The sequence below is a fragment of the Oratosquilla oratoria genome, chromosome 2 (genome assembly GCF_046742065.1).
Source record: "Oratosquilla oratoria isolate Oo_2021 chromosome 2, ASM4674206v1, whole genome shotgun sequence".
Taxonomy (NCBI): Eukaryota; Metazoa; Arthropoda; class Malacostraca; order Stomatopoda; family Squillidae; genus Oratosquilla; species Oratosquilla oratoria.
Window position 1 is genome coordinate 27,962,300 of NC_134778.1, and position 19,386 is coordinate 27,981,685.

A 19,386-nucleotide genomic window follows, 5' to 3' on the forward strand; every position below is an offset into this window, starting at 1 on the left:
TTTTCCTCTTTCTCCATCTATCCTCCACTCTCAACTTAACTTCCAGCAAAAAATTAATGATATTCCCCCACTCTCTCCCCTTAGAACATGTACATCCTTAACTCTTCCTACTATACTCCTGGTTACCACTATATAGTCCATTAACACTCTAACACCCTTCCATCCACCACCCTCTCCCATATGTGCTTATGCTTGACTTTCTTCCTAATCACTGTATTTGCTATCATCAACTCTCTTTCAAGACACATCTCCATCAACTCTCCATTACGATTTTTTCCTGGAACTTCATACTTCCCAATCACTTGTCTATTGGTTCACTTCCTACCCTAGTATTAAGGTCTCCCAATACAACTACATTGACATTTCTCCCCAATCCCTCTATGCACTCCTTTAAATCCATCCAAAAAGCCTGCCTTTCCTCTACACTATTCTCACTACCAGGCCCATATGCACTTACAAAAACCCACATCTCCCCAGCTCCACCCAATCTTGAAGAAACCTCCTTCCACTCCACTACATGCTTTCTTATTTCTTCAATTACTAGTATAACCACCCCTTCTCTCCCTCGTTCTCTCTTCACTCCTGAGAACCTCCGAACTACACTCCTAAACTCACACTAGCCCCTTCCTTTCAACTTAGTTTCACTCAATGCCAACACATCCATCTTTCTTCTGACAAACATACTACCTATCTCTTCCCTTTTACTCTCATCAGTACCACAGCCATGCACATTAACCACTTCAATACGGGACTTAAATCTCGCGGGCAGCAGCCAATGCCAGCCGTACGACGTAACGAAATAATATTCGCATCATAAAATATAGTCGCCGCTTATATCGATCGTTCTCTCTTTCACCTGCGAATTTTGAAAACCACAGAGAATGGGATTCAGGGCACATGTGGGAGAATGTAAAAACACAGGGGCGACTACAATAAATATAATCAAGACGCCGATATGGCAGCGTCGCGAATCCACTTGCTCCTCATGACGCCTACGTGTGCGGCACCGTATGGAAGGGGTTAAAAGACCCAAACCGGTACTGGTTGGAAAACTCCTAAACCCTCTTATGCCTTTACTTTTTTTAGGAATGTCCCCTTTGGGGCAACAGGCAGCAGGACTTCCAGCCCTATCCCCGTCCCGTTTTTTGTTGCCTCTTCTGACTCAAGTGGAAAGACTTGGTGGCAGCATTCTTTTCTCCCACAACAGGGTTAGGCAAAAAAAGGAAATGAATATTCAGAGAAATGGTACAGGACAGTAACAAGGGGTTGGGGGGACAACATAATGGAAGAACAGTCGCAGTATAATACATGGAACATAAAAGAGGAAGAGTTTATGTTTAAGATGAAATGCCTGAGGAGTATGGTAAGGGTTAGGCTGGATAGAGTGAGAAAGGAGGAGAGTAGGGGTGGCAAGGGAGTTGGGAGATGGGGTCCATGGAAGAGTATTGGGATGGTTTGGACACATGGAAAGAATGAGGGAAGAAGGTTTAGTAAAAGAGGTGTGGAGTAAGTGAACATGAGGGGGTGACCTAGGATGAGATTGATGGATGGGGTGAAAGGGGCATTGGGAAAGAGGGGAATGTCTGTTGAAAAAGGGAGAAGATAGGGGTGAGTGGAGAATGGCTGTGTATGAATGATGCTGTTATGCATGGAAGGGAGTGGGTGGGGGATGGGGGATGGGGGTTGAAGGAGTATGTGTGAATGATATTTCAATACAGACCAAAGGGATTTCTTCATGTCTTCTCTTTTTCTGCATGAGGGGATAGAGAGGGGAGGTTGACGATTAAATGAAGCAGCCTTGCTGTGGATGTGCTGTGTCTTGCTACCCTGCCTCTGACCCAGGGCAGTGGGTGAGATGCAGGGATAACCCATTGTCAAGAAAAGAGGGAAGGAGGGGTGGTGAATGGGAGTGGAGTGTGTGAAGATGAAATGGGTGGGAGTGGATTTAAGCCTTTAACTTTGGCTACCTCCTATGTAAGGGGGAAATAGCTATTGGTACATGTATGTAGGTATGTGTAACATGTAAAGAAGGAAAAAATCAGAGAATAGATAAATAGAAAATAAAAAAATCCCAGGCCTGTTAAGAACTACACCATGCTCAGGACAGCATCCAGTAGTAAAACAGTACCAATACAGAACAAGCCTGACAAAAGAGTGAAACTGCCCCAGATCCACTACACAGTACATCTTGTACTGAAATGCCCCACACTAACCATCCTTTGACAACATAATATATCTTTCCTGAGTGACTTGTGGACCGGCCCAGAGGATGTTACTGGTTACCCAAAGACTGCAGGTTTTCTGCAAGAGAGATCAGGGGCAACAGATTGATTGATTGTATGACTTTTATGAGTTTTTTGAAGCAACACAGTCTGTGGATACAAAGGACATCACAAGGCCTCAGGGCTGCTCTGCAAGGCAACAGACCAACAGGCTAGAGATGAGTGATTATCTGCTCACCTTCTTGTTTGAGATACTAGTTTCATATCACAAACTTGAAGGCAGGATGTTTTTAGTTGTTTGAGGTAGGGAGTCCATGTGAGTCTATTTTAAATATTTTAGTTTTAATTTTAAAATCATGTCTTTTCTACCACTGGGAGGGTAATGTCTCCTAGATTCATTAATGGATTATTTATACAGCGAAGCCATCTACAGAGGTGCAGAGTGACTGATTTTGAGGTGGAGACACGAAATTTTATTTTCCTCTGTCCACTGATGCACTGGAGTGATGGCATTTTAAAGAAGGCAGCTGGTATGAGCAGCATGGGTTACAACACAACAGGACTAGGCCATCAACATACAGTTTCTCTACGTACCAAGAGGCCCCTGACCCTTTATAAGGGAGGTAACCAGCCAAGGTATGTACCCACCTCCACCATCCCACTCCTATCCATCAGCCATTTGTTTCCCTTTTACTTTTAGCTCATTATGGATAAAGGGCCAACCCTTTCTCCCTCCTACTGCAGGGGTAATGAGCAATACAGCAAGACACTGCATACTCAGAGCAGGGCCACCCTTTTCATTTACATGGTGATTCCCTCTCCTCACCCACTTGTGTGAAAATAGAGAAGTCCCTGTGGACTACATCACAACCATTATCTACTCACGCATTCACATTCACACGACATGACTTTAAGAAAAAACTGGATGCAGAGAGATACAATAGTGGGTCACTATGAGCATAGCTCTCCTCCCGCAAAATACAACTAGATAAATACATCCCTAGACAAACATATAAATAATATAGTCAGAGAAACCTACAATTTACTAAGATCAACAAAAGTGGCTTTTAATTACTTGAATAAAGTAATGGTAAGAAATGTATTAATCACGCTGATAAGACCTAGAGTGGAGTATGCTGTAACACTATGGACACCCAGGCCAAAAAATAATATAAGGAAATTAGAAAGAACCCAAAGAGCAATGACAAAGATGGCCCCAACACTTTCAAAATTATCTTATGAACAAAGATTGTCTACACTGGAACTACCAACCCTGGAACAAAGAAGAGAAAGAGGAGATCTATTGGCCATTTACAAAATCATGAAAGGTATGGAAGTCCTTGACAAAAAAGACTTATTAAAGTGGGATAAAAGAAAAACAAGAGGACATGAAAAGAAACTCAAAAAGGATAGTTATAGAAGAGATCTGAAAAAAAAGAAAAAAAAAATCCACACAGAGTGGTGGATGTCTGGAACAAATTATACAAAACAAAAGTGTGTGCAAACACCATAAAAGAATTTAAGAACAAACTAGATGCTGAGAGATACAAAGATGGGTCACTACAAGCATAGCTCCCCTTCCTGTATAATACAACTAAGTAAATACCTATGTTTTCTTTCTCCCTTCCCTGCTCAACAGATATTTACTCATGGCCCCTTTCACCCCATCCATCCATCTCATTCTAAGTCTTCCCATCAATTTCATACTACCTACCTCTGCCTTCCACACTGGTTTTGTTAATCTTTCCTCATTTTTTCCATATGCCCAAACCATCCCAGTATTCTTTCATCAACCATAAGTATATAGAAATGGAAGATAATGCATGAGGCCAACAGGCCTACACTTGGCAGTTCCATGTCCATTACCACCTTAAATCCTTATCTAAAGTTATCTTCTCTTAAAATAACCAATTGTTTCAATGCGCACTACATTGTTACCAAATCTATTCCGTTCATTAAACACTCTGTTGGTAAATCAGTTCTTGTCTACTTCATAAAACCTAAATAACTGCCAGCTTCCTTTCTACCCTCACATTTTTCCTCACAACCCCATTTCTCACTCTATCCATCCTTGTAAAACTCACTTCTCAAGCACTTCATCTTAATTGCATTTAAATATTTCCTTTCCACATCCCTTAAAATCCAAGTCTCTGTCCCATACAGTGCCATAGGCACACAAAAGCAGGTCACTATGAGCATAGCTCTCTTCCCGTAAAATACAAGGTATAGGTGAGGTTAGGTTAAGTCAAGTCAGGATAGGGTTTGGTTCATTTAGGTTGGGTTAGGTTAAGTTGGCTAAAATTAGATTAGGTTTGTTTATATTGGGTTAGATTAGATCAGATCTGTTTAGGTTAAGTAACATGCATTAGGTTGGGTTAGATTGGTTTAGGTTAGATTAAACAAGGTTAGGTTTGGCAACTGTAGATATGGTTAGGTTTGATACAATAAGTGAGATGAGGTTGGGTCAAGTTGGATTAGTATGGTTGGGTTGGGTTAGTTTAGGTTAAGCTAAGTTGGGTTATGCTGTTTTAGGTTATGTTACATTAAGTTTAGTTAATGTTAGGTGCATTTGTTGAAGTTAGATTACTTTTAGTAATGTTGGGTTAGGTTACATTGGATTAAGTTAGGGTTTGGTTGGGTCATTTTAGGTTTGGTTAGGTTAGAATAAGTTAGATTAGGTTAGGTCAGATTAGTTTGGGTTAGGCTAGGTTAAGATGAGTTAGGTAATACATTAGGTTGTATTAAGTTAGGTTTGATTGGGTTAGGTTTATCTAAGTAGGGTTAGAATAAATTGGGGTAGATTACATTAGGTTAAGATAGGGTAGGTTGGGATAGTTTATATTACATTGGCCAAAATAAGTTTGGTTGGGTTTGTCTAGGTTATGTTAGGTTTGGTGAAGTCAGATTGAGTTATGATAGGTTAGTTTAGGATGGGTTAGCTTAGGTTATGTTGGGCTATGATGGGTTAGATTTAATAAGGTAAGGTTTAGTTCTGTTAGATTACATTAGGTTTGGTTATGCTGGGTTTGGTTAGATTGTGTTAGGTTAGTATATGTTACATTAATTTAGGTTGGGTTAGTGTAGCCTAGGTTAGGTTTAATTGGATTAGGCTAGGTTTGGTCATGTGAGATTGTTTTATATTAGGTTAAGTTAGGCTAGGTTGGGTTAAGTTACATGAGCTTTGGTTAAGTTGGACTAGGATAGGTTAGGTTGGATGTGTAAGGTGGCGTCAAGTTAGGCTACTTAAGGTTATATTGGCTTACATTTAGGCTAGATTAGATTGGGATATGTTTGGGTTTTGTTAGGTTTAGTTGGGTTAGTATAAGTTAGGTTAAGTTATGTTTGATTAGGTTGGGATAGGTCAGTCTGGTTGGGTTTACTTGCTTACTAGGTTTGGGTTACATTGGGTTGGATTAGGTTACATTGGGTTAGGTCATGTTTGGTTGGATTAGGATATTTTAGGTGAAGTTTGGTCAGGTTGAGTGTGTTAGGTGGTAGGTTGGTTTAGGTTAGATTAGAAAATGTAAGGTTATACACTAAAAACCCACTATGGCTGGATTTAAGAAAAGAAAGGAAATAACAATTTCCGTATATTTCGATCACTTGCTGTGATCCTCTTCAAGCGGAAGAGGATCACAGCAGGTAATCGAAATATACGGAAATCGTTACTTCCTTTCTTTTCTTAAATCCAACCACAGTGGGTTTTTAGTGTATTTATTGATGTGTTATGACATTACTGGACAATGTAAGGTTATGTTGGGTTAGGTTGGGTAAGTTTAGGTTACATTAGGTTAGGTTAAGTTAGATCAGGTCAGATTAGGTTAGGATGGGTTAATTAGGGTTAGGTTGGGTTAAGTAGGGTTAGGTTGGATTAGGTGTGGTTACATGATGTTAGATTAGGTTAGTTTATTTAGATTGGCTTAGGTTAGATAAGGTTAGGTTGGATCAGGTTTATTTGGGTTAGGTTAAAATAGGTTAAGTTAGGTTGGGATAGTTAAAGTTAGGGTAGATTAGTGGAACTATACAGGAGATTGTATGAAGGGGTGATTGTGCCAACAGCTTTGTATGGGGCAGAGACTTAGAATTTAAGAGGCAGAGAGGAAAAGTTTGTGTTTAAGATGAAATGTCTGAGAAATATGGTAGGGTTACAAGGTTGGATAGAGTGATAAATAAGAGGAAGAGAGTGGGAGTGGATAAGGAGATTATAGATAGGGTTGATCAAAAAGTATTGAGTTGGTTTGGACACATGGAAAGAATGAGTGAAGAAAGATTAGTAAAAGAGGTGTGGAAGGCAGAGGAGGTAGAGGGAGTGAATTCGAGGTGACCAAGGATAAAATGGGTGGATGGGGTGAAAGGGCGTTGAGCAAAGAAGAGAGAAAGCAAGAGATAGGGATGAGTGGAGAGTGGTTGTGCATAGATGATACTGTTATGCAAGGAAGGGATGGGATAAGGGGTGCTTATGTACATACATACATACATATACCAAGGCTTTTTTCCCCTTTCAAGGGAGGTAGCCAAAAAGGGAAAGGCATAAAAACACTCCCACCCATTTCATCCCTAAATACACTCCACACCCCTCCCACCCTCCCTCTCATCTGAGCACCTCCTGGATGACGGGTCATCCCTGCACCTTGCCCACCGCCCTGGGTCAGAAGCAGTGTCGCAAGACACAGCACATCCACAGCAAGGCCGCTGTTGTTTGCGGACGACACTGCGCTTGTGGCAGGATCGGAGGAGGGATTGAGGAAGCTGGTGGCAGAGTTTGGGAGAGTATGTGATAGAAGAAAGCTAAAGATAAATGTGGGTAAAAGTAAGGTGATGAGATGTACAAGGGGTGAAAGTGGCAGTAGACTGGAAGTGAACATTAAGGGAGAGCGACTGGAGGAAGTGGATAGTTTTAGATACTTGGGTGCAAGTGTAGCAGGAAAAGGTGGAGTGAAGGTGGAGGCAGAATGTAGATTGAGAGAAGCGAGTAAATGCCTTGGTGGATTAAAGAGTGTAATGAGGAATAGACATTTAGGTGCTTATGTATGAATAATATTTTGCTGGAGCCTGAAGGGATTTCTCCCCGTCCTCTTTTTCTACATGAGGGGACGGAGAAGTGGAGTCACTGATTAAGTGAAGTTGCCTTGCTGAGGGTGCAATCGGTGTCTTGTTACATTGCTTCTGACCCAGGGCAATGGGTGGGATACAGGGATGACCCATCATCCATGAGAAGTAAAGATGAGAGAGAGGATAGGGTGGAGGGGAGTGGGATGGGTGGGAATAGGTACAAGCCTTTGACTTGGTATGTAGATAGATACTGTAGGTTACTTTAGTTTGGATTAGTTTAGGTTAGATTAAGTTGTGTTGGGTTAGATAAGGTTAGATTGGGTTAGGTTATGATAGAATAGGTAAAGTTGTTAAGTCAAGCTAAATTAGGTTAGATTAGGATGTTTTAGGTTGAGTTAGGTTATGTTAGATTAATCTAATTTCGGTTAGGTTGGGATAGGTTACTTTAGGTTAAGTTGGGATAGTTTACTTCAGGTTAGGTTGGGATAGTTAAGTTTAGATTGGGTTTAGGTTTGGTTAGGTTAGTTAAGATTGGGTTTGGTAGGGTTAAGTTAGATTGTGATAGGTTAGGTTATACTGTGTTACGTTGGGTTAATCTAGATTAAGTGTGTGTGTATTTACCTAGTTGTATTTTACTGGAAGGGGAGCTATGCTCGTAGTGTCCCGTCTCCATATCTCGTTTTATCTAGACTGTTTTTAAATTCGTGTATCGTTTTTGCACACACCACATTTTCATCTAACTTGTTCCAAATGTCTTTTATCCTGTGGGGAAAGCTGTTCTTTTTCAGGTCTCTTCTATAATTGTTTTTTTTTTTCCGTGTTCTCTTGTATCTCGACCACCCCATTTTATTAGATCCTCTCTATCAGTAATTTCCATGCCCTTCATGATTCTATAAATAGTTATCAAGTCTCCTCTCTCTCCTCATATGATAGTTCTGAGAGCGTTGGTGCAAATTTCGTAATTGCTGTTTGTATTCTTTCAAGTTTTGTTGTACATTTTTTTGTACTTGCCGTCCACGTCGTCGCTGCATATTCCAGTCTTGGTCCTATCAAAGTGACTAGTATTTTCTTCACAATTTCTTCATCCAGGTATTTTTTTTGTTTGTATGTTTCTCAGGGGACATATTCATAATAATGACTCCTAGGTCCTTCTCGTTTTCCATTTTCTTAATTTCTTCCTCTCCCAATTTATATGAATTCCATCTCCCACTTCCTACTCCCTCCCCATACTTTATTTAGATCACTCTGCAGCTACTCACAATCTTCTACAATGTTAACTTTTTTTCAACAATTTTGCATCATCTGCGAAGAAGCTCATGTAACTTTCAATTCCTTTATCCATATCATTAATATATATATACATATATATATATATATATACATATATATATATATATACATATATATATGTATATATATGTATAAATATACATATATATATGTATATATAGATATATATATAACATTATTGGGGCCAAAAATGTTCCTTGTGGAACTCCACTACTCACTTCATCCCAATTAGAATGTTTGCCTCATATCACCACTCTCATTTTTCTTTCATGCAAGAAGTCATCCATCCACTTCAGCAGTTTGTCCTGTATTCTTCCTGCAGTTTCTAATTTCTTTAGCAATTTCTTATGTGACACCTATCAAAAGCTTTTTTTAGGTCTAGAAATGCACAATCAGCCCATTCATCTCTTTCTTGTATTATATCTATTAGTCTTGAATAGAAACACATCAAGTTTGTGACACATGATCTTCCTTGTCTAAATCCAAATTGACCTGGGTTATAGTTTTTTTTTTTTTTTTCCAAATGCCTTACCCATCTAATTTTGATCATTCTTTCACAAATTTTAGCTATCGTACTTGTAAGAGAGACCGGTCTATAGTTAGTAGGGTCCTCCTTGTTCCCCCTTTATATATTGATACTATATTTGCTCTTTTCCAATCTTCTGGAACTTATCCTTCTTTCAATTAACTGCTTATTAGACTATGTATTTTGTCAGTTCGTTCCTGTATTCTCTCAAAATCCAGTTTGCCATTTCATCTGCTTCATGCGATTTTCTGACATCGAAATTACTCAAGTGATTCATTATTTCTTTCCTTGTTACTTCTATCTCTTTCATAGGGGGGGACTTTCTCCTACCACTTGGGATCTCTAAGTTGTATGTTCTCCCTCGTAATCACTTATTTAAAATGCTTGTTCATAATTTCTGTCATTTATATTTCCTCTGTGTATTCAATTCCTCCTTGTCGTAGTTTCACTAATTCTTGTTTGTTTTTCAGTTTGTTGTTTACAAATCTATAAAATAGTTTTGATTGATCTTTACATTTTTCTATGACATCCTTTTCGTATTTTCTCTTTTCTTCTCTGCGCGCTTGTACATATTGTTTTCTATAACCAGTATATATTTTTCCGTTTTTCGGGTCTTTTGTCTTTCTAACATTTTATCCAAGCTTTATCCCTTTTGTCTTTTAACCCCCTACATCTTTTGTTGTACCAACATTCTACATATCTTTTTCTTGTTTTTGTCTTGGAACATACTTTTCCACTCTTTCCTTATAAATTGTTGTAAAAAAAATCATTTCTCTTCTACTGTTGTTTCCTCCTTGTGTATCCTTTCCCAGTCTGCTTAAAAAAAAGAAAAAGAAAAAAATCCGTACATCAATCTTCCCTTTCTGTATTGTTCGTTTTTTTTCATGTATTTTTCTTCATTTAGTTCAAGTTCAACTAAAATGTGGTCACTTTTACTTATTGATGTCTTATATTCAATCTCGTCCACTATTTCAGGTTCTGATGTGATTATTAGGTCCAGTCTCGATGGTTCTTCCTCATTTCTATACCTAGTATTCTCTTGTATCCATTGTGTCATTGTTTGTACTATAATCATATCAAGTAGTATATTTCTCCTTAGGTCGTCTCCACCTTTCACTGTCATCTCTTCCCAGCAGATTTCTTTACAATTAAAGTCACCCATTATAACTAGTCTTCCAGGTCCTGGAGCTGCAGCGTCTACGTCGTGGGACCACCCCCCAACCCCAAGAGTTGGGGGCCAAACAGCAGCAACCACCCCTGGCACCGATCCCCAAGAGAAGAGCTACGCCTGCCTTGGGGAGTACCACAATCCTTTTTCCCAACATGCAATATTACGTTTTTTCTGCACCGAGGGGTGATTTTCCGGCGATCACCCCTCTTCTACTTTTAGCCGGAGATGTAGAGAGCAATCCTGGGCCCACCACAAAATACACATGCCCAACATGCTCTAAACCCATTACTTCGAGCAGACAGACAAAGGGCTCAGTTCAGTGCAATATGTGCAAAAACTGGGCCCACCTCACTTGTACAACACTTGCTGACACAAACCAATACACAAACACTTGGACATGTTCTACCTGCCCTCCAGTAACCCCACTCCCACCTCCCCAACCACAGCCAGCACCCTTACCCACTCCCAATTTCCCTTTGCCCTTACCCCCGATCAGTACTCCCCTTCCTTTGTCCCCGATCTCTCCTTTCCCTCCCTCTAACCCAGATCATACACCTTCCCCATTACCACCCCAACCTCAACCCCAAACGGCAACATACAACACATACAAAACACACAACATCAACATATTACAACACAACATTGACGGCATTAACACGAAAAAACATGAACTTGAACACTTTCTTAAACAACACAACATACACATTGCGATTATACAAGAAACAAAACTAAGACACTCACACAAAACACCATCATTTCATAATTACACCACCATCAGACAAGACCGGACCGACGGCAATGGCGGTGGACTCATCACCCTGATCCATCACTCCATCTGTTTTGTGGACACAAGTGCCACAACCAAAATTCTCCTCCCTACCACAGATAACACAACAGAAATCCAATCCATTCGAATCCGCACAGGCAACAAATCAACACTGACAATAGTTAACATGTACATTCCCCCACAATCATCCCCCACAATTCCAAACACCTTCAGGCCTCAATTTAGCCAACTGGCCTCAATCCCCAACCTGATCATGGGTGGTGACTTCAACGCCAAGTCGTCTGCCTGGTATGTCGACAACCCTGACACAGACAGAGGACTTGATATACAGACTCAGTTTGACACATTGACTATCATGAACAACACACATAATCATACACATATCCCACACCAAGCCCTCTACACTCCCTCCTCTCCTGATATCACCTTCTGCTCCCCCTGCCTAACCCCAACAACATCATGGAGAGTGGTCGGAACCCTTGGTTCTGACCACCTTCCAATCATCATCACCACCAAAACAAGATACACCCCAGTTGGCCACAGACACACATACAACAATTACGAGAGAGCTAACTGGGAAGCTTTTACTAAAGAGACAGAACAACATTTTGAAACACTTAACAGTACACCAATCACAAACATAAACAATGCTGTGCACACTTTTAATACAATCATACAAAACGCAGACAAGAGATACATTCCTAGAGGCAACAGAAAATCACACAACCCCAACTTCACACCAGAAATCCAAGACCTCATCAGACAACGTGACACACTAAACACGATACCCCCACACCTATCCCTCAAAACATAGCAGACCAAATACAAACATTAAACACTGTGATTGCTAATAAAATACACGAACAAAAAACACAAAATTGGCAAAAATTTATCAATGCACTTGATCACAAAATAAACACCAGCAAATTGTACAAAACACTCAACAGCATTACACTATCCAACAGTAACACTACACGCTCTCACGCAGCAATAATCACAACAACAGATAATCTACCCTCAAACAGACAACAAGCAAACGCACTCATACGTCATTTTGCACAGACAAGCCATCTCACTTCTCACCCTGACGACCGACGCACCATTCGATGTAAGAAAGACTTCCCCACAGACTCAGACTATACACCCTTCATAGATGGTCAGACAAAACTCATAATACATAATCTCAAGCACTCATCTGCCTGTGGCCCTGATAACATAAGCAACATCCACCTAAAACACATTGGACCACAAGGTATACACGCACTCACAAACATTGCAAACTACAGCTATTCACACAACACTATACCTGACATCTGGAAGCATGGTAAAATAATCACCATTCCAAAACCGAACAAAGACCCAACAATCCCAACATCGCACCGCCCAATCGCACTTCTCTGCACCCCCTCTAAAGTCATTGAACGCCTAATACTTAAACTTGTCTATCTATTCTATTCTATAAAATTTGGGAGAGAGGCTCCCACGGGCTTTAGGTGTGAGCCCGTTTCGTGGGTGTTTGGACATACGAGTGTGTGTGGGCCCAGCCACACACACTCATACATTCACAAGATGTGCACACGTATATGAATGCGCATGCACATCTCCGTGAATGCACCCTTCTCAATATAACTGTATATGATGGTAAGTGGTGACATCTTGGTGTATATAATGTAAAGAAGGGGGGGTGATCCAATGTATTAGTGTGTGTGGCCTTGGCCACACACACTCATACATACATTAGATGTGCATACGTATTCAATATACGTATGCACATCACCATGAATACACCCTTCCGGACAGTAAACATATATATTGAAATTACAGGGGGGGGGGGTTCAATGTATGAGCGTGTGTGGCCTTGGTCACACACACTCATACATACATTAGATGTGCATACGTATGCAATATACATATGCACATCGCCATGAATTCACCCTTTCGGACAGAGACGTGTATATATATAAATTAAAGGGGGGGCTGACACTCCACCAGCCGACGCAGTTCAAACGGACTTAAGTGGCTGCATAGGCGGCGCACAAGAGCCTCAGATGTTGTCGGAGGCCCTCTCCTCAGAAAAGCAGTTGCGGGGCAATGTTTGAGGTAGTGGTCAAGGGTGGCTTCAGGGTGGCGGCAATGATGGCATCTTCTTCTGATGTGGGGTTGGTCTTGATTTGCCAGAAACAACGGTCCTCCAGCCGCAGACGGAAGAGCAGAGTTTCCACTTTTCTAGGTGTGGAGCGAGGTAGTACAAGGGGCTCGTAGTCTGTGACTGCCCTGTACCACCTCGCCCTCTCTGACACCTCTGCCTCCAGTCTGTGCTCGAGGAACCGTTGTACCTGGTTAAGAGCCCTGGTGCGTAGGCGCAACTGATTTCTGCTGAGAGGGACAACATCGACTTCAGGTCTTTTGCGCGCCGCTTCTGCTGCGGCGTCGGCTAACTCATTACCTGGGACACCTACGTGGCTTGGTACCCAGTTGATGCAGCTTCAGCAGGAGTGCTAGGATGGAGGTCAGTAGGCGTACATTGTCGCTGGGCTGTATCGATTCTAAGCTGCCTAGCAAAGACTGTGAGTCCGTGTGGATCACCACAGGACCAGCTCGAGATATTAGAGCATGCTCTAACGCTCCTTGGACCGCTATGGCCTCAGCTTGGAGAGTGGACGCATGATCAGATACTCTCCTGCCGTAGGTCAAACCATCCGTCACAAAAGCAGCCCCCGCACTGCGAGGCCTGTTGGGGTCTACGGAGCCACCCGTGTAGTAGACCGCCGTTCCAGGTCTCGACAGTGCGCGGACGCCTTGTAGTGTGGTGCCGTCGATTTGATTAGTGTTTAACCAAGAGCACCTCCAATGGGAGTGATCAGAGATACCCACATATGAACGATTTGGGAAATAAGAAATCAAGGTATACACTGCCACCACCCAATCGTCTATATGGATATATCTGACCATAAATGGAAACTGCTCCTTGTTATTCACGTCTGACTCCGTCCCCTTTCCTCAGGTCGTTCGGGGTTGGTTCTGGGTAGCGAAAAGGCCTATGCCCAGGTGGGGGGGGGGGTAGTAAAAGAATCTAAGTGAAGGTTTTCTATGTGTTAATTATTACACTGAAGCAAAAATATAGTAAGAAAATACAAAAGTATATTGTGGTTTTCTCCAACTAGACAATCTATTGATCCTTACAATATGAAAAATATATGGGTATGCGAGATATTTAATAACACAGTTTTTTTTGCTTATGGGCATCATAAGTAAGGTCACAGGCACGTGGAAAAACGTAGTTATTTACGCTCCAACCTTCCGGTCACTGTATAAGTCTACTTACAATATTGTGTCTACCTTCAACCCCGTATTCTTATTAGAGAAAGATCACAGACAGCATTATACTCTAAGGATTACACTCTCATAGCTAATGTATATATGCGTGACACCGTCTAACTCCTTCCACGCAGTGTTTGTGGAGTACACTCCCTTAAACCCTTTTTTTTTTTTTTTTTCCTGTTATCGGAATAGTTTTTGGCATCAGATTCAAAACTTAATAATAATAACTATCTACCTACTATATCTGCACTATATCATTTAACTCACATATTGACATTTGTTTTCATTAATCTTACAGAACGTATCCATACCTGTTATCGGAATAGTTTTTGGCATCAGATTAAAATTTTAGCTGCGCACAACAAGAACGAGACGGCTATGTGTTCGTATCTATGGGTAAACTACTAACCTCCCTGTTGTATTATTTCGTAAAACTTCATTTCGCTTCTCAACAGAGCCCGTAGCTGCTACAATCTCTCCCTAAACTATTTCTCTAGTGGAATCCTGAACTGAAAGTTGGGAATTTTTCCTATTACTCTTAAAATTAATGGCCTTAGTTTACGCCTCTGTCCGAACGTGTTAGTGACGTCACGGGTGGGCGGAGCTTCGGTGCGCCCGCTATGTTCGAGAACATTCTAATGTCGTCTCGAAACTTAGTTGAACCAAAATCAGCTGAAATATATTTGTAGCTATCTCCTATTGTATGTTTTTCTTCAATGATTATAGTAAGGATCTTTGCCAACACATCTTGATAGGCAGACATAGAATAGAATAAATTCATGGTCTATTAAGGCTCTATTTTCTACTTTGCTTCTTGGTTGAGTAAAACCGTCTCTCAAGTCAACACACAAATAAATAAACAGATAAATAAAACGAAATTCCAAAAATAATATCCCTTCAAAATTCCTGTCCTTACAGTAGGGCCTGCGCTCGTACTCTTTTCTGGTCACATAACTTCTTCTTACTGGGAAGCTTTGTGACAACGAAAGTTGCAGGTATGACAGCCATGGTGGTGGGGGCTTGAACTCTGGATGTGGAGAGTCCCTACCTTTCTCAAGGAGAGTGCTGGTGAGCTTGAAGGAGTCCAGGATCCCTGCCGCCTGTGCCAGCCAGGTATCGGAGTGGATAAAAGTACCCAACCGTCCCAGAGCTGTCACAAGGCTCTGACTCAGCTCAGTTATCCTGGGGCTCTGGACCAACTTGGCAAGAAAGTCGACCTCCAGCCTTCTGACCCGTAATGTTAATGAAGGCAACGAAGCCTCCATTCGGAGGTTAACGATCTTAGTCCAAGGTTGAGCTCCTAGGATAATCCTTGCTGCGGCATTTTGGCAAGGCTCCAGGTCTTCAAGCTTGGCAGTCGCCACATTTATGAGAGCTGGGGCAGCGTAGTCCACCAGACTGCGGACTGCGTGCACATAGAATGTGCGAAGGACCCGATGCGTGGCACCGAGTGCCTTCCCCGTCATTGCTCTCATAACTGTGGTTCTTGCCTTCAGTCTCTCCTTGACATAGGTAAGTTCCCTCTGAAAGGTGAGCCTCTCATCAATCCAGACCCCCAGGTACTGATACTGGTGAACCCAGTCCAGCCTAAGGTCCTGGATGGTGAGGTGCTTCCCCTCTGTCCTGAGTCTCAGTGCCATAGCTTTCGACTTTGTAGGGGAGATCTTTAACCCCAACCTGCTACATTCCGTCGCCACAGTGCTTAAACAGCGCTGAGCCCTGTTGAAGCACTGCCGTTTCCCAGTAATTAAGAGCGCAATGTCATCTGCATAGCAGATGACCTTGCACCCCTGTGGTAGAGGTAGTTCCAGAATGTTGGAGACGAGCACATTGAACAGAGTGGGGCTGAGGACCCCCCCCCCCCCTGTGGAGTGCCATTCTCCAACATTCTGGCCTCTGATATGTGACCTTGAAAGCGTACTTTCGCAGACCGGTGACTGAGATAGTCAGCAATCCAAGAAAGCAGCTTGCCTTTTACGCCCTTACGAGCAAGGGTGTCTAATATCACAAGTGGACTGGCCAGCTCAAACGCCTTTTCCAAATCCAAAAAGACCACAATGGACGGTGTTCCACTGACAGCATTGAGGAGTGTTGCTATACTGTTTGCTGTGCCAGTGCCTTTGCAGTAAGCATGGATATGCTCATGCAATGGGCCCAGTTTCCACAGCAGCCTGTTTAGCACCATCCTCTCCGCTGTCTTCCCCATGCAGCTTGTCAGGCTGATGGGGCGGTAAGCACTAGGTTCCTTTGGCTTTGGAATTGGCGTTATGATTGCCGTCTTCCAGGCTGTTGGTAGCTTGCCAGTCCTCCAAGACGCGTTTATCACCCTTAGAAGTGCCTCGTCACCCGCTGGCCCAAGGTGGGCCAGCATGGAATAGGTGACGAGGTCCTCTCCAGGTGCCGTGTCTGAGCTGGTCTTGTGCGTGACCCGTAGCTCCTGAAGCGTAAAGCTAGTATCAGTATCATCCGACCGACTCATCATGTCCTCAACACCATGGCGCCTCACTCCTTGGAGGTCCTGCAGTGTGTCTTGAACACACTGCGGGAGTGAGGTGCTGCTGGAGCGAGAGACGAACTCCTGCACCAGCCGCTTCGCCTCAGCATCAGGGGCATGATGAATGCGTCGTGGTTGAGTCCTGCCAGTAGCCTTACGGAGCTTAGACCACAGCTCTGCTAGGGAGGTGTGAGCAGTAAAGCCCTCACACCATTCAAGAAACTTAGCTCTTCTGGCATCTGCAGCTATGACGTGAGCGTCATGAACTGCAGCGCGCAAGTTAGCCAAATTGGTCTGAGTTCGGCGCCGTCGGAAAACACGCCTAAGCATGTTCACCCGATGGTTGGCCTCTCTCACCTCGAGGGTATAATACCAGCTGTTCTTATGTTCTCTGGGGGATTGGTGAGTCTTTGGGATGGCTCTGTTGGCAGCCACCTGAATGGCTGCAGAAAAGTCAGCTTCCAACGTTTCCACGTCCTGTGGTGGAACGTAGGACGCTGCCCATTCTTCAACAGACTTCTCAAACACTGGCCAGTTTGCCAAAGCTGTCTTCCACCTGGGAACAGGTAAGACAGCTGGTATGGGTGGTGAATCCCGTATGTGCACAGAGACACCGAAGTGATCGCTAGTGACAATAGGATGCACCTCCCAGGTTACCCTAGGGAGGAGAGTGGCCGTCGCCAAGGTCAGATCAAGTCGTCCACCTCGCACGTGCGTCGGATTTCCATCATTCAACAACGCAATGTCAGGGCATTCGTCTAATACTGAACTTAAGTGGCGCCCAGCGACATTGGGCCCTTGGGACGACATCAAAATTTCATGGTGGGCGTTGAAGTCCCCTCCTATGATGAGGAGCCTGTCCGCAGCAAGAGTACACACTTCTCCAAGGTCCGGTTCTGCTCTCAGGCCCCTGTATATGTTGTAGATGGTGTACGTTTCGTGGGCCCGATGTTAAACTTGTCACACCACATATTCCCCTTGCTGACTCACAACACGGTTTTAGGCCACTACACTCCACAAACATTCTTCTGATAAACCTCACACAAAGAATTTTAGGTGGCATCAATTCAGATAGGCCCCACCACAGAACACTTCTCATAACATTAGACATTAGTAAAGCTTTTGATGCTATCCCCCGCCACAACCTAACAAATAAAATATATAACACAGACATGCACAATAACACCAAAAGATGGCTGGCCAATTATCTGGCAGGTGGGAATGCTTACGTGTCATATAATGGCCAATCATCGCACATCAGAAACATTAAGAATGGCTCTGTTCTATCCCCCACACTATTTAATCTATACATGCATGACTTACCCACACCAGACACCTCAGAAATACAAATCTCTTCCTACGCAGACGACATAACAATCACATGCACACATCGTAACACAGACAAAGCTGCAGAAATAATCCAACCATACCTTGATACACTCAACACAGACTCAAAATAGCTCCAACAAAATCTACAGCAACACTTCTCACCAACTGGACAATAGAACACAAATACATACCTCATCTCTACATCAACATCACTCTAATACCACACACAAACACACCGAAAATTCTTGGTGTAACATACGATACATCCATGTCTTTCAAACAACACATCACAAACATAAAAAACAAATGCACACCTAGACTTAACGCACTTAAGTCAATCACTGGAACGACATTTGGACAAAACAAAGAAACTAATATAACAATATACAAACAATGCATACGCTCAGTGTTGAATTATGCGAGTCCTGCATGGGCTCCTAATCTCAGTGAGACACAACACCTTTCAAATCATACAAAACAAAGCCCTAAAAACAATTACAGGCTGCACAAATACAATACCTACAGGCCATTTACACCATGAAACAAAAGTCCTCAAAGTCAAGGACCACCTCGACATGAGAGGCACACAAACACTTGCCGCAGCCACCACAAACACATCACACCCGCTACACTACATAGCAGAACACCCACACACACCAAGAAACATTAAAACAACACCCAAAGACCTTTATTACGCACAAATACTCTCTTCTCTTCCTCCACAACCACCAAATACCAGCCTCCGGAAACATATTCATAATCATATCACACACCGCTCCATTAACACACTGAAAGACAACACACTGCTGCATGCCAGACCCCCTGATATCCACCCTTCTGAATCCTCTCTCCCACGAAAGGACAGAGTCCACTTGGCCAGACTGCGGTGTGGCCACCACCCAGCACTTCAAAGCTACCAGAAGAGGCTGGATGACCGCATTGTGAACAGCTGCCCAGGATGTAACACTTCACCCCATACCATACAACACATAATGGAAGACTGCATTATACACAATCATGCACGCAAACAACACAACATACACTTTATAAAAGGATTTGTGGGAAAACCCAGTTTCGGCAGTAGCATTCCTTGGGGAGACGGGACTGCTCGGACAGACAGTCTAGGGAACGACAACAACAACAACTAGTCTTCCTCCATCCATTTTGTTATTTAGTGTTATCCTTGTGTCTTCT

General features: G+C 42.7%; 1 protein-coding gene across 1 annotated transcript in view; it reads left to right on the top strand.

Moving 5' to 3' along the window:
• The first annotated feature begins 1,976 nt into the window (after positions 1 to 1,976).
• LOC143037936 (zinc finger MYM-type protein 1-like) overlaps positions 1,977 to 19,386 on the top strand; it is a 30,318-nt gene continuing 12,908 nt past the window's right edge. The window contains exon 1 of the mRNA XM_076206636.1: positions 1,977 to 2,858. The gene's annotated coding sequence lies outside the window, so the exon portion shown is untranslated. The remainder of the gene's footprint in view (positions 2,859 to 19,386) is intronic.